Below are 14434 nucleotides of genomic sequence, written 5' to 3'. Positions count from 1 at the left end.
AACCTCATTGGTTCCTCCTAATTAGCTCCTCAAAGGGAATCATGGGTTATTTTGGGAGCAGTAACCTCACAAGTGTTTCCCTGGAGCATTCAGCTGGAAAATGCAGATAGATACACATCTTTGTCAAATAAATGATGCAGGTGCCCCAGGGCCCAAGCCTATCCCAGGCTCTGGGCTTCACTTTCACAAAAGGCGTGAATCTTAGACTTCTGGAGTTGCCTCCAGATGAGGCTGCGTCCTGAGTCAAAGAGAAACAAACTGTGGGCTGTGTGGCCGAATAACCATCGCGGCAACCCGAGCAGTTCCTGTGACCCAGCGCTGCTGAGGCTTTACCTGTGCTCACTCAGCCAGGCCCCAAACCAGCCCCGTGAGGAACATGCTGCTGTGAGCCCGTGCTACAGATGGGGAGGCTGAGGCACAGAAAGTCAAGTCACTTACCCAGGAATTAGAACCCAGGAAGTCCAGCCGCAGAGCTCAAGCGCTAAATCCCCTACGTCTTCACCCGTCTCTCCGTCTTCACCTGTCCCTCCATCCCCGTCCTCATGCCTGAGCGCACCTGGAATTGGTGTGGTTGTTTTTAATCAACGTGGTTCTTACTCTGTGAATAGCACCACGAAATGTGTTCATTTGTCCATCTCAGCATTGCAGACAGCCCATGGTTTTCACAGCCCTGTTTTGCTGTTTCTTCATTTTTTATATACCAGGAGGCCCCCAGGAGAGACCCACCCTGAGGCTCCCCTCTCTGATGGACCCTGCCCTCAGCAGCAGCACCTCTCATTCCACGAGTGGCGGGTAGGCCCGGGGATTGGGAGCAAGATTCTGGGACCAGACACCATGCTCTCAAACTTCGGCTCTGATGCTCCGGAATCTTGTGAGGCTGAGCGAACCCTCCGGTCCCCCACCTCCTCCATCACCTCCGCCTGCACAACAGGAAGCTGGTGATCACAGTGCCCCTTCCTTGGGAGGAATCAAGGAAGTGACATGCACATGTGAACACCAAGCCCAGCACATAGTAGGTGTTCAAATAACACCGCATGTCACATCGACTCTCCGGTCCCAGACAGGCACGGGGATCCCACTCCTTTATTAATCGGGAGGAGAGAGGCTAGATTTCCTCTGATGCCCAGCAGGCAGGGTCAGACATTCTGGGCCGCTGCCACTGAGTCGGACCCAGTTGGAACAGAGAAGTGGTTCGTGGGTGAGGGAGGCACCGTCGCCTGGGCCCCTTTTTACAGCTGAGGCTCTGCACACAGGACCCTGGTCTGGCTTGGGCCCTGCCAGGACACAGACTTGTCAGCCCTTCCCACAGCCCCCCAGGTGACAGAAGACAGGACCCCTGCCAGCTCCCTGACAGCGGGTGGCATGATGGATGGATGGATGGAGGGGCAGCCCTGCCACCCGCACCTGAGCTCCCCCACCCCCGGCTCCAGGCGGGCTGGTCCCCAGGAGCCTATAGCTCCATTGTCCTCCGGTGTCAGCCACACACCATGGAAACAAGTCCCACCTGCCACGGTCACCCCGCGTTCTTTTCCTAAGGGCTGTTTGGGCCAAAAGCCAAGAAAGAGAGCGACAAGTCTGTGCAGGCCCCCAGGGCTGGCCCTCCTCCAGCCTGTTGGCCTGCAGTGTTCCTGTCCCTGGAACAGCCCATCCCCCGCCCTGTCATGGTGTCTGAAAGACCCCCACTTGCCACTCCCACAGTCAAGGGGGGCTCTGGTGAAGCACAGATAGGGAACTGGGGGCAGCTGTCCGTTACCCGTGGGCCCCCGTGCACTGTGATGTCCATGTCCCTCAGCAGGGCCAGAGAGAGGGGGACAGAGGATGGATAGGCTTTGATTGGAGAGAGGGTGACGTGGCCAAAAGGATCTGGAAAGATCTGGAGGCCAAACCCTGGTCAGCAGGGATGGACCCCATGGTGGGGATTCTGGGGCAGCTCTGTCCTGGGAACCTGGGCCTGGAAACTGCTGGACGGCAAACAGCAGGGAGGACAGGGCGGGGCCCTCCCCACACGCTGGGCAGAGGCTGAGGCCTGTCCAGGAGGGGACTGACTGGTGGGACCAGGCCCCTCACTGGGGCCCCTCGGGACTTCTGGGCAGGAAGAGAGAAGGGCCGACCACTGCCGCAGGGATTCAGGGAGCGTAGCCTCCGACCTCCCCAACCCTTTCGCCCCAGGACCTGCCCCTAGGCCACACCCCAACTGGAACCCTGGGCTCAAATCCCAGCCACTGTCCCTGTGAGAGGATTTTAGCGGCAATAACAGGAGATGAAACTGGTGAAGGTGCTGACACTTCCTCACCTCCGTCAAGGAGAATCTGGAGCAGGAGGGCCACGGCTGGCAGGAGATCTGCTGAGTCATCGGGGTCCCCGCCCAGGCTCCCCGTTCAGCTCGGCGGAGGGAGCTGAGGGGATTCCTGGGGAAGAGCATTCCCAGCACAGGGAGCAGCTTATGCAAAGGCCCTGAGACAGCTGCCTGGTGATTTCAGTGAGGCCAGAGTGGCTGGAACAGAGCGAGTGAGGGGGAGAGAAGCAGGGCAGGAGGTCATGGAGTGGGTGGGACAGGGGTCGAGTGGGGTCTTGTAGGGGATGGGGGGTTGGGCTCTCACTCAGAGTGAGATGGGAAGTCCCTGGAGGGTCTGAGTGAGGAGGGACATGGCCTGACTTAGATTTGACAGGATCCCTCTGGCTGCAGTGGGGGTGATGGGTGAGCGTGGCAGCAGGGATACCAGTGAGGAGACTGGAGTATTCTAGGCAAAAATGATAGTTTAGATCAGAGTGGTAGCAGTAGATGTGCACAGAAGTATCCAAGTGTCCAATATCCAAAGCAGGAAGGCACAGGCATGGGGAGAAAGAAACGTTCTTTATGAGCCCCGTCTTTCCAGGGAGAAAAGATTTTCCCAGAATCCCCCAGAGCATGACCCTTACACCTTATTTGTCAGAAGTGGGTCAACGTCTACCAATTACAGGCAAAGGGGTGCGATCCCATGATTGGCTTAGAACTCTCTCTGGGATGAGTTCCAGAGAAACTGAGCGCTTCCCGCAGAGGAAGGGCTGTGGGGAGGTGATCACTCATGTTAGCCATAAACAGTCACCCGAGCGACGCCCCGGTACGTAAGTTTTTGTGCCTGTGTTTGTCCATAAACACGAGGTTAATGCCGCAAAGAATCATAGGAAAGTTTAAATGAGAAGATGCATGTGGAGAGCTTAGAACAGTGTCTGTCATAGCTTAGAGCTCAATCAGTGTCAGCTAGTATTATTCTTTTGTCTTCTAAGGACCCAGATCCATCTCTTTCCCAATCTAATGGTGTCACATAATTGTAACCACAGTATTCTTGTAGAATTTCTCCTCCCTTCACCCTGTCACAGTGTCTGAAGTTCCTCTATTAGTCACACATCTACCAGAAGGACCACGGATACCCAATTTTGTAGTTCACTTCAGAGACAGCTATGGAGAATAGAGGGGAATAATGTCTATATCATCACAACTCTACAGAATTCTTGAAATTCGGACAGTAAGGTATTTGCCATACCTACAAGCACAATAGAGAGAACTTCCTGCATCATTGGTGTGAATATCACACTGGCCATGGCACCTGCAGTGAACACCTGGTGTCCCCCCTCCACGTCTACTCCCCCTTCTCCTGATCAGGGCATGAGTGTTGTCCCAGAGACCACTTTCCTCTCTTCTGCCACAGGTGGAGCTGGCCTCCACTCGCCTGGCCGTTGACATAATACCTAAGACTAGCTAATCAGAGAACTGCATCATTCCCTTAACCATCATGATTGGTTCATAACTCAAGGCTATCCAATCAGATTCAAAGCAGGTGATTCCAAGCCTTTCCCTGTAGGGATTAGTAAAAAGGCTCTCTTCTTGCTGAGTTTAAAGCTGGAATTAATAATGAGCCTGGAGCTAGTGGCACCTGTCTTGCCACCCCATGGTGCCTGACACTGCAGCCAACACAAAAGTAATCAGAACTGAACTAGGAAAGAGACCTAGTCCTGATACCGTTGTTTGGGGTTCTAGATGCAGCCATGCCTGAAGTAAGGCAACACAACGTCCGACTTTTCCTTTTAGCTGAAGCCGGTTGGGGATGGCTTCCTGCCACTGGCAACCATATGAGTCGTAACCTACACACTGTAACCTGTCACCCTCTGCAGCCCTGTCACTGTCCCCGCCTCCCTTCTCATTGAATGAGAGTCAGCCACACCAAAGGGACAGTCTGGAGCAGTGGTCAGAAGCCAGACTGTCTGGCTATGTCAGCCTGGACCAGATATTCAACTGCTCTGTGCCTCAGTTTCCTCATCTAAACAAACAGGGATAACAGTACCTGCTCGGTGGTTTTGTGGTGGAATGAATTAACATAATCTAAAGTGCTTGGCACGACGCCAGCCAAATAGTAAGTGCTGTGTGTTTTTAAAGAATTATTAACCTTAAGCTGCAGAAGGCTCCCCGAAGCAAGCCTCAGTCTTACTGCAAGTGGAAGGCAGCCTGGGAGCCAGTGGGAAGAGGAGTGGCGTGTGGGCCTGCAGGAGAGACCCTGTCCTGGGTATCTTACGTGCCAGAAAGAGCTTATGGGAGCAAACTTCTGGGGGCCCTTAACGCCAAGTGTGAAAGTGCTAGGCGGCACCTCCCACCGGCATTCAAAGCACAAACGCCAGAGTCAGGTGGGAAATGGGTATAAAAATACAGAACAGAATCACGTCATTGGAGGATTAAATGAGATAACATATGTGAAGCCCTCGGAGCAGTGACTGGCACAGACCGGATGTTCTCTGGGTATTGGTTATTATTATAATTATTATCCCCTTGCTAAAATATTATTGTCTGGGGTGAGCCTATTCTTAGGGAATTAATTCTCAGTGAATGAATCAATCCCCTCCCCTGCAAATGGTCATTGAGTATGTGCTGTGTGCCGGTCATGGTTGGAGATGCAAGGGAGACCTCAGTGCGTTTAGACCGACAGGTCCTTGTCTCCCAGATCTGACGTTCAGACCCAACAAGGAATCAAACAGATAAGAAAGGTCAAGCAGTATGAAGTGCTCTGAAGATGACGACATGATCATGTGACCACAGGGCTGTTCTCAGTAGGGTGCTTGGGGAAGGCCTCCCAGGAAGATGTCGCTATGCCCTGAAAATCTGTGTCCTTCAAAATTCATGTGTTGAAACTTGTTCCCCTAATGTGATGGTATTAGGAATTGAGACCTTTGGGAGGTGATTAAGTCAGGAGGGTGGAACCCTCATGAATGGGGTTAGTGTCCTTATGAAAGAGACTCCAGAGCGCTCTCTCCCCGCTTCTGCCATGTGAAGACACAAGGAAAAGAGGGCCATCTATGAACCAGAAAGTGGGCTGGTGCTTTGGTCTTGGACTCCTCAGCCTCCAGCCACTCAGTCTCTGATATTTTGTTATAGCAGCCAGAATGGACTAAAACAGGTACTATGTGAGCTGAGCCCTGAAGGAGCAGGAAGACGCAGCCATGGGACCACCAGGCAGAGGGACCAGCAGGGACAAAGGCCCTCTGTGGGAATAAGCTGGGTCGTGACACCAGTGTGCAGTCAGGGGCTAGGGCAGAAGGTTGGGGTTGAGGGGAAGACAGAGGTGGCTTGGGAACCCAGGTCTCGGGGAAGTGGGGCAGCAGATGTGGACACGGCTCCTGAGTCCTTTCCCATGACCTTCCCCCAGCACTGTCTGGGGGCTGCATTCCAGGCAGATTTATGAGAAATCAGAGAATTGGCCATTGAAGCTGGGAGGCCATTAATGTGGACTTTGGCTAAGTGGCCTTCTGGGAGCCCTGAGGCAGAAGGAAGGAGGGATGAGGTCCGGGGGTGGCAGCAAAACTGTTCACAAGGCCAGACGGTGGAGGCCTGGGAGTCATAAATCCCTCCAGGCCAGAAGGGAAGAGGCACAGCTGGGGAGGTTGCTGGTTCCTGGTTGGGACCAGGTGGCGATGAACTGGAGGGGCCTGGGGAGGGCAGGATGGGCAGCTATTCTGAGAGTCCTTCCAGCCTGGGGCCGTCTGCATGAAGTCTATCTTCCACCTCCTGAGAGGCCCTGGGGGGTTTGAAAGGAAGAGTATTTTTAGAAGAAGTTGAGAGAAGCTGTCATGTGATAACCCCAGGCCTTGACTTTGGAAGTCCTTGCTTCAGACCCACTTTGCACTGGATGTGGGGCAGGAGACTGTCACCCTGAGTGAGTTGGGCAGACTGTGGGATGCTGGGTCCCTGCACCCCACTGGACAGACAAAACTCCTTGGTGTCTCTGGGCCCCACTTTCCCACCTGGAAAATGGGGATAATGATAGTACGTAACTCCTAGGCCTGTGAACGTTTGTACAATTAATTCATTCCAGAAACGTGCCAGTCCTTGTTTGAAGCACTGATAATGTGAGTTAATATTCACTGAGAGCTGCCTGCATGCCAAGTCCTGCGCTAAGAGCTTTCCATCTTTCACTCACGGAATCCTCCCCACAGCCCTGGACAGTAAGTACTGAGCTTTCCAAGGAGGCTCAGAGTGGTGCAGTACCTGCCCACGAGGCAGAACAGGGATTTGAATCCGGGCCACCGGTCCCAGGGACCACACCACACATCCTCACACTTGGATGCACTCTCATGTCTACTCCGGGTGCAGGAGGGGTGGCTGTTATGAATCCCATGTAACACATGGGGAAACTGAGTCCCCCGAAGGTCAGAGACCTGACTGATGCTGCACAGTGACCAATCCCTGGGCTTTTTCATCCCACAGGAATGGTGGGAGGAGGGGTGTCCATGTCACTTTTCCTGAAGCCACGCCAAGGTACATGTTCCTGGGGCAGGGTCTTCCCCGGATGTACCTGCCCCTGCTCCCGAGGGAAGCCCCACTGGTGACCGTGCTGTGCTCACCTGATCCTCCTTCCTGGAACTGGCGCTGAATGTCTGCACAATGCCTGGCAGCTCTACTCACAAAACCTACGCTCCAAAAAGAGTCTGGTAAACTCACTCACATGGCCAGTAACAGCATATTGTGGAACCATCCATTCCTCCACCCACACGTCCATCCCTCCCGTCCATCCATCCATTCATCCATCCATCCGTCCATTTGTCCGTTTGTCTGCCTGTCTCTGGGAGCAGCAAGGCAGCCAGACTGAGTCAGGGAGATGGTGGTGAGAGATGAAGTTGGACATGTGCCCGCAAGTAGATCAGTGGGGATACACAAATGAAATACTTAAATAAGTGCCCAGGTAAAAACTCTTCACAAAGTAAGGTTTGATTAGATTCCTAAGCCTCAGAGCCAAAGACTCCCCCAGAATCTCTCAACAGACCCAGCCCCCCACACTCCTGGGGCTACAGCAGATGCAAGAGTGGGCCGGTTGGCTGGCAGCTGACTAGGGTGGGGGTAGGGTGGGAAAGGAGGCTTTGTCCCAAGCAGAGAAGAGACTCGGTCGCTCACTCACAGGCCCATCTGTCAGCCCTGTGCACCTCGCCCCCATCAGCACCCGTGTGATCCACACTGGCCGCCCTGGGAAGGTCAAGACAGCCCAGCGCAGTGAGGGATGCTCCGAGGGGAGCATTCTGCTCTGTTCTTCCCAGCTGCAAATGTCCCCCTGGGGAGGAGCTGGCCTTGGTTCCTGGGATCCCGAACTCAGAGGAGGGGAGGGGGCCGGCAGGGTAGGCTCACCAGCTGGAGGCCTGGTGTCTCCTCCTACAGACCCGCCCGGCCCCCCCACCGCCACTGCTTACCACTTAACACCTTAGTGTACTCATCCCTAAAATGGACGTAATAACACCTCCCTCCTTGGGTTATGGGGACATGACACAAATGAAATACTTAAATAAGTGCCTGACACATACATAGAGAGCCCTTCATATCCTATTGATCCATCAATTAGAAAGAATTCTGGGATGGCAGAGCAAGTACCTCCAAAAACCTACTCCTCCACAAAAGCAGTGAGAACGCTGATCGAAAAAGCTCCCCAAATCCACTTTTTCAGAACTCTGGAGAGTAACTGAATGCTTACAGCTACAGGCTTGTTTAGTCAAGAAAAATGGCGGGCTCTCCGAAAGAACAGCAAACTTTGTGCAATTGTAACTTGCCCTCATCCTCCGTCCCTCTCCCCAGCTCTGTTACAGCCTTGAAAACCCACAGCCTCACAGCTTCAGTAGCTGTGAACATAAGCGGCCCAGCAGCCACTGGAGAGAGAAGAGTAGCCATTTCTCCAAAGAAGCCATACAAATGGCCAAAAAGAAATGTTAGGGAAATACAAATCGAAGCCCCAAGGACATGTTACTTCACACAGGCTAGGCTGGCTCAAATCAAAAAGACAGACACTAACAAGTGTTGGTGAAGATGTGGAGAAATTGGAAGCCTCATACATTGCTAGGGGAAACGTTAAGTGATACAGCCACTTTGGAAAACAGTCTTGCGGTCCCTCAAAATTTTCAGCCCAGGGGCTTCCCTGGTGGCGCAGTGGTTGAGAGTCCGCCTGCCGATGCAGGGGACACGGGTTCGTGCCCCGGTCCGGGAAGATCCCACGTGCCGCCGGAGCGGCTGGGCCCGTGAGCCATGGCCGCTGGACCTGTGTGTCTGGAGCCTGTGCTCTGCGGCGAGACAGGCCACAGCAGTGAGAGGGCTGCCTACCGCAAAAAAAAAAAAAAAAAATTTCAACCCAGAGTTACCATACAACCCAGCAATTCCATTCCTAGGTATATCCCCAAGAGAATGAAAAGCATATTTCCACACACAAACCTGCAGGTGAATGTTTGCAGCAGCATTATTCAGTGTAGCAAAAGTGGAAGTAATCCAACTGTCCATCAACTGAGGAATGGATCGATGATAATATGTAGTATACGCATACCATGGAATAGTATTCCACCACAGAAAGGTTCCGGTACCAACACAGCTGACAATATGGATGAGCCCTGAAAACACTGTGCTCAGGAAGCCAGTCACAAAAGAGCACATGGCATATGATTCCATTTATATGAACATCTGTAGAGACAGAAAGTAGATTAGCGGTTGCCTAAGGATGGGGGTTGGGGTGTGGAGCTCCTGCTAGGGAGTGTAGGGTTTCTTCGGGGGGCTGATGAAAATGTTCTAGAATTAGGTAGTGGTGATGGTCACACAACTCTGAAAAGTCTACCAAAAGCACTGCATTGTGTGCCTTACAAGGGTGACCATTATGGTATGCGAATTATACCTCAAAAAAGCTGTTATTCAACAAATTCTACTAACATCTGGCCCAGGCACCATCATTTCGCCTCTGGACCATCACCGGGGCCTCCTCAGGGCCTTTCTGCTGCCCCTCTGCCCCCTTCGAGCCATGCTCCCCTCAGTGGACATAGCGGTTTTCTTAAAGTCAGAAATGTGAGCTTATCTCTCCCGTTTAAACGCCCTCCTCACACTGACACTTCTCTCTTGATTCCAGGTCTTAGCACGTGCTATTCCATGTCGGATGGGCTCTTCCCTACTCTCTCCCTGGCTAAGTCCTGTCCACTCTTCAGGACTCAGCCAAATGTCACCTCTTCCTCGAGGCCATCTAGAAATGCCCTGCCTGGTACCACTTGCCCACGGCTCATAAATGTTTCTTCGTGTGATGTTCGTTGCGCTTGTTCGGTGTCTGTTTCTCCCTGTGGCCAGAGGGGAGATCTGGCGCATCCACAGCTGTAACCTCAGCGTCTCCATTCGCGTCTGGCACGTCACATGTGCTCAATCAACACCTCTGAGTCAACAGCATCCCAGGCTTCAGCGCAACACAGGATCCTATCTGGCAGAGGCTCCACTGTGTGACCTTGGGCAAGACACCACTTGCTCACCTGTGAGCACACCCTGGAGGGTTTCCTGGCGGGGCTGATACAAAAGTCTAAGTCAATTGGCATCAGTAACCCCTGCGTGAAAATACATGGTTCAGCAAGAGCTTCTCTATATACAAGCTTTAGAGAAAAATAATCCCATCTCTCCTGAGGAGAGAGCTTGATACAATTAGCACTACTTTGCAGATGGGGAAAGTGAGGCTTAGCAAGGTGACGTGTCTTGCTTGAAGTCGCATACACAACCTGAAAGAGGTAGCACCTTTGCTTTATTTGTTCATTCACACATTCACTCAATAAATGTGTATTTATTATTCATGTACAAGGTGTTCTAGGCACTGGAGAATACAGTGGAGAAAGGTCAGGAGCAAGCCTGACTCCACAGAGCTGACATTCTAGAAGGGAACATAGGTAATGACTTCAGATTATGGTATATTCTGAGAAATACTATAGAGATTGAATCGGGTGGCAGAATGGGGATGGCTATTTTATTTCTGCTGGTCAGCGAAGGAGGAGACATTCTCCTGAGACCTAGGAAAGAACACCCCAGGCAGAGGGAAGAGCCGGTGCAAAGGCACACAGGGGCTGGGTATCAAAGAGCATCAGGGATGCTAGTCTGGATGCTAGTCTGGCGGGGGTGCAGGTGCAGCAACAGGAGGGCTGGCAGGGCCGACCATGCAGAGCTTCGTAGGCAGTGATGAGGATCCGGGTCTGGCTGATGAGGGGGACAAACATGCTGGGCCATGGAACAGAATGTGCAAAGTGTGTGTTCTGTATAACATTAAACTCTCCAAGGGAGTCCCCGACCTGCACTCATTAAGGGTGAGCTTGAGTTCTGTCCTGCACTTCGCTGGGCAGGATGTCTCCTTGGCTTATAATCTGGTGGAGGGATCCAGCCAGGACTACACGAGACAGCGCCCTGCAGAGCAGCTCAATTCTGAAAACAGTTAGAGGAAACTTCTCATCAGGGCCTGTGCTGCAACAGGTGTCAGTGCTGATTGGGACATTCCAGAAAGGCATCTCCCAGAATATTTGGGAAAGGTTATGGAGGTGAAAATCAAAAGTTGGACTGTGAGGGATGCGAAATTTGTGGAAAGGAGGAGTGAGGTTGGCCCAGGCAGGGCTCACTACAAGGGCAAATGTCAAGAGGTGGAAGGGAGCATGGCAAGCAGAGGAAGTGGTGAGAAGGCCAGAGCTAGGAGGACAGCCTGGCGGGTCCTGGGACACTTGGTGGTAGAATTGGTTCATGATCATGAAGGACTCAAAGTATAAGCTGAGAAGTATTGGCTTGATCCTCAAAATTTCTCCTCACTCGGATGAGCCTCATAAATCATTTGTCCCTTGTATCAATAAGGGCAGGTTCAGTCACATATGACAGAAAATCCAACATAACAGCGACTTCAACACAAGTATGTCTTTGTATTCTCTTACTTAAAGGAAGTTTGGGGACAAACAGTCCCATGGCTAATGTGGATGCACCATGAAGTCATCAGGGACCACAGGCCTTTCCTATTTCTGCTATACCGTGGATGGCTTCCATCTTCATGGCTACCTCATGGTCCAAAATGGCTACTGACCACCAGCATAGTGTCCACATTCCAGGGAGCCAGAAGGAGGAATGGGGTCAGAGCATAAGAAGCACACCTTCTGCATGAGCCTGTTCTCTACTCTGAAACCTCACACAAGACCTTTTCTGCTCTGACACTGGCCTTTTACTTCATCACATGACATCAGCTGGTGCAAGGGACCTGGGCAAAGTCTTCCTCCTTTTAGGGAGCTATGTGCCCAGCTAAACTTGGAGCTCTATTTCCAAGGAAGAAGAGGAGACTAGATATGGAGTGTGCGACAGACAGTTCTTGCCAGACCCCACATTTTGTCTCTTCCAAGATCTTTAAGAGAAATTATCATCGATGCTCAGCGATGTCCGGAAACAGCCTTCCTTTGGCTAATTCACCATGAACTTCTACGCGGCAATTCATCAAGGTCCGTATTTGGAGCTAAGAAAACGTACAACTCCTGCAACTCCCTTGAGGACAGTGGATTCAATGAGTTTAGTCTCCTCTTTATGAGGAGATGGGCTTTCTAACTGTCCTCACACGACATCTTCCACGACACCCCAGCGCAGAGTATCCCAGCCATAGCTTCTGCTGAGTTCGCACTTCTTCCTTCTCCCCTTCCATAATATCCATGCTTTTTTTTTTTTTTTTTTAAATAAGTGTGCTGGATTTTCGGCCTTGAAATACAGGTACAGAGCATGAAATTGATCGTTTTAATGTATATTTATTTTATGGCTGTGTTGGGTCTTCGTTTCTGTGCGAGGGCTTTCTCTAGTTGTGGCAAGCGGGGGCCACTCCTCATCGCGGTGCGCGGGACTCTCACTATCGCGGCCTCTCCTGTTGCGGAGCACAGGCTCCAGACGTGCAGGCTCAGCAGTTGTGGCCCACGGGCCCAGCTGCTCCGCGGCACGTGGGATCCTCCCGGACCAGGGCACGAACCCGTGTCCCCTGCATGGCAGGCAGACTCTCAACCACTGCGCCACCAGGGAAGTCCCAATATCCATGCTTTTTAAGGAATACTTTGAGGGCCCATTTCCTTGGCTAACTAACTCTGATGCTGGGGAAATCGGGAGAGAACCTCTTTCCCCTTTGGTGAGGGGTGGGAAGGTGGTGCGCTGGGGAGAGGTGGGCTGGGGACAGGGAAGATGACTGAGGTGGCAGCTGCTGGGTTTAGACACATTTTTTCCCAGGATCCCTGATGCTGGGGAGGGAAATGCTGGGTGGGACAGACGCATACGAACTCTTCACAGGCCAGGTTCACGCCCCGAACGGTAGCGTGGTTTGGGCAAATATTTCATCAAATAAAGTAAGGTCCCAGATGAAAAGATGTAATTACAGTTGCTGCATCCCTGTGTGTGTGCAGGCAGAAGCTTGATGCTATCTTGGAGCAGGACCTGCTCTCTTCTGGGAACTGGTGTTTCCCAGTTTGGGGCCTCATTGCTCCCTTGGCTGGAATGTTCGACATCCAAGGCTAAGATTTTTACATTTCTCCTCTATTTCCCAATAGGGAGGACAGACTTCACCTTGGGTGCTTGCCGTCAGCCCAGTGGGCCAGATACTGAGGAGACACGAGTGAGGAGAGCCCAGATGCTGGAGAGACGGCCTCCAAGTCCTTCAGAGGTTTTCCTCAAAAGGTTCAAGATCAAAGTCATTCGATTTGAGAGAACTTGCAAGCGACCAGTAGCAGACATGAGTTACCTCTGAAAAGGAGGGAACGTTGGACAGTGTAGGCAATAGCAGCCGTTCTATTGTAAGTGGTGTAAGGAGTTGTTCAGAGCCAGGCTGCCCGGGTTCAAATCCCCGCTCATGTTACCCTGAGCCTCAGCTTCCTCACCTGAAAGTAAAGCTAGTCCTAGGACGCACCTAGGTCGCTGGGTTGTCCTGAAGATTGAAGGAGCTAGTAGTATTGTCAAGCCATTAGAGTGGCATTCGGCATATGGGTCAAGCCTGGTGGTAGTTGCTGCTGGAATCATGGGTGGAGCCCTGATCTTTGGACATGGCCATGTTTTCAGAATAAAAAAAACCGAAACCACTGGTTAAAGGAGGATAGTGAGGGGCCTAAAGTGGTGCCTATGGCTGGGACGGAGCTGTGGTCGGGCAGGGGCAGCTGGGTTACTTTTACTACCAGATGTGTTCATCCCTGAGCCAATCATTGAAGCCTGGGCAATAGACTGCTCTGATTGGCCAGGTCTGGGTAATCTGGCCCCGCCCCAACTCAGGAAGTGGAGTCAGCCTCGCCAATCAATATGAATGACAGTGAAAGAGAGCCTGTTCCCCATAGGGAATCCGGCAATTATGGCAAGAAGGCGGGGACGTGGGTGCTGGGCAGAAAAGACAAGGAAACACTCTACTCACATCCTCTATGGAAACATTGGTCCTAGATCTGTGAGCAAACGCTGGGATACTTGGCCAAGAAAGGAGACCGTTTACCTGGGCTCTGAAATCCAGACTGGCATACCTGAGGCGAAGTGTGGAAGGAAACCGACCATCCTTTTGTGCAAATTGAGTCCTCAGACCAAAGCTGCATGGAAGGAAGAACTTTCTAACAGTTAACACTGTCCCAAGGCCACCTTGCCAAGACGGGAACTCTATCCTTCTCAACGTTAAAACAGAGTTTTCAGGGATGTTGTGAACAGGGTTTGTCATCGTAGGGCAGGCTCCTGCAGCGTTTCCTAAAGATCTCTCGCAATTTTATCCTTTTCTCTGGATACTATCTGTACTATGATTTATTAAATATTTTTATTTGCATACATTTATGTGTTTTACTTATATACACATATTTTAAAGAAATATAGAGTTGTCAGAGACTAGGGGTGGGGGGAATGGGGAGTTACCGTCTAATGAGAGTGGAGTTTGGATTTTGAAAGATGGAAAAGTTCTGCAGATGGATGGTGGTGATTACCGCACAGCAACGTGAGAACTTAATGCCACTGATCTGTACACCCAGAAACGGTTAAAATGGCAAATTTTACACATGTTTATTTTGCCACAATTTTAAAAATTTTAACTCAAAAGAGAAAAATAAACATACACACACAAATGTCACTGTCATAAAATGGAAAACCAGTAACCCGTCCTGAAAGTATCTAGAATAAAATAGTGAA

This window comes from Phocoena phocoena, chromosome 15 (assembly GCF_963924675.1).
Source record: "Phocoena phocoena chromosome 15, mPhoPho1.1, whole genome shotgun sequence".
Lineage (NCBI taxonomy): Eukaryota > Metazoa > Chordata > Mammalia > Artiodactyla > Phocoenidae > Phocoena > Phocoena phocoena.
The sequence above is the reverse complement of the archived record's forward strand: the minus strand, read 5'-3'. Positions refer to the sequence as shown.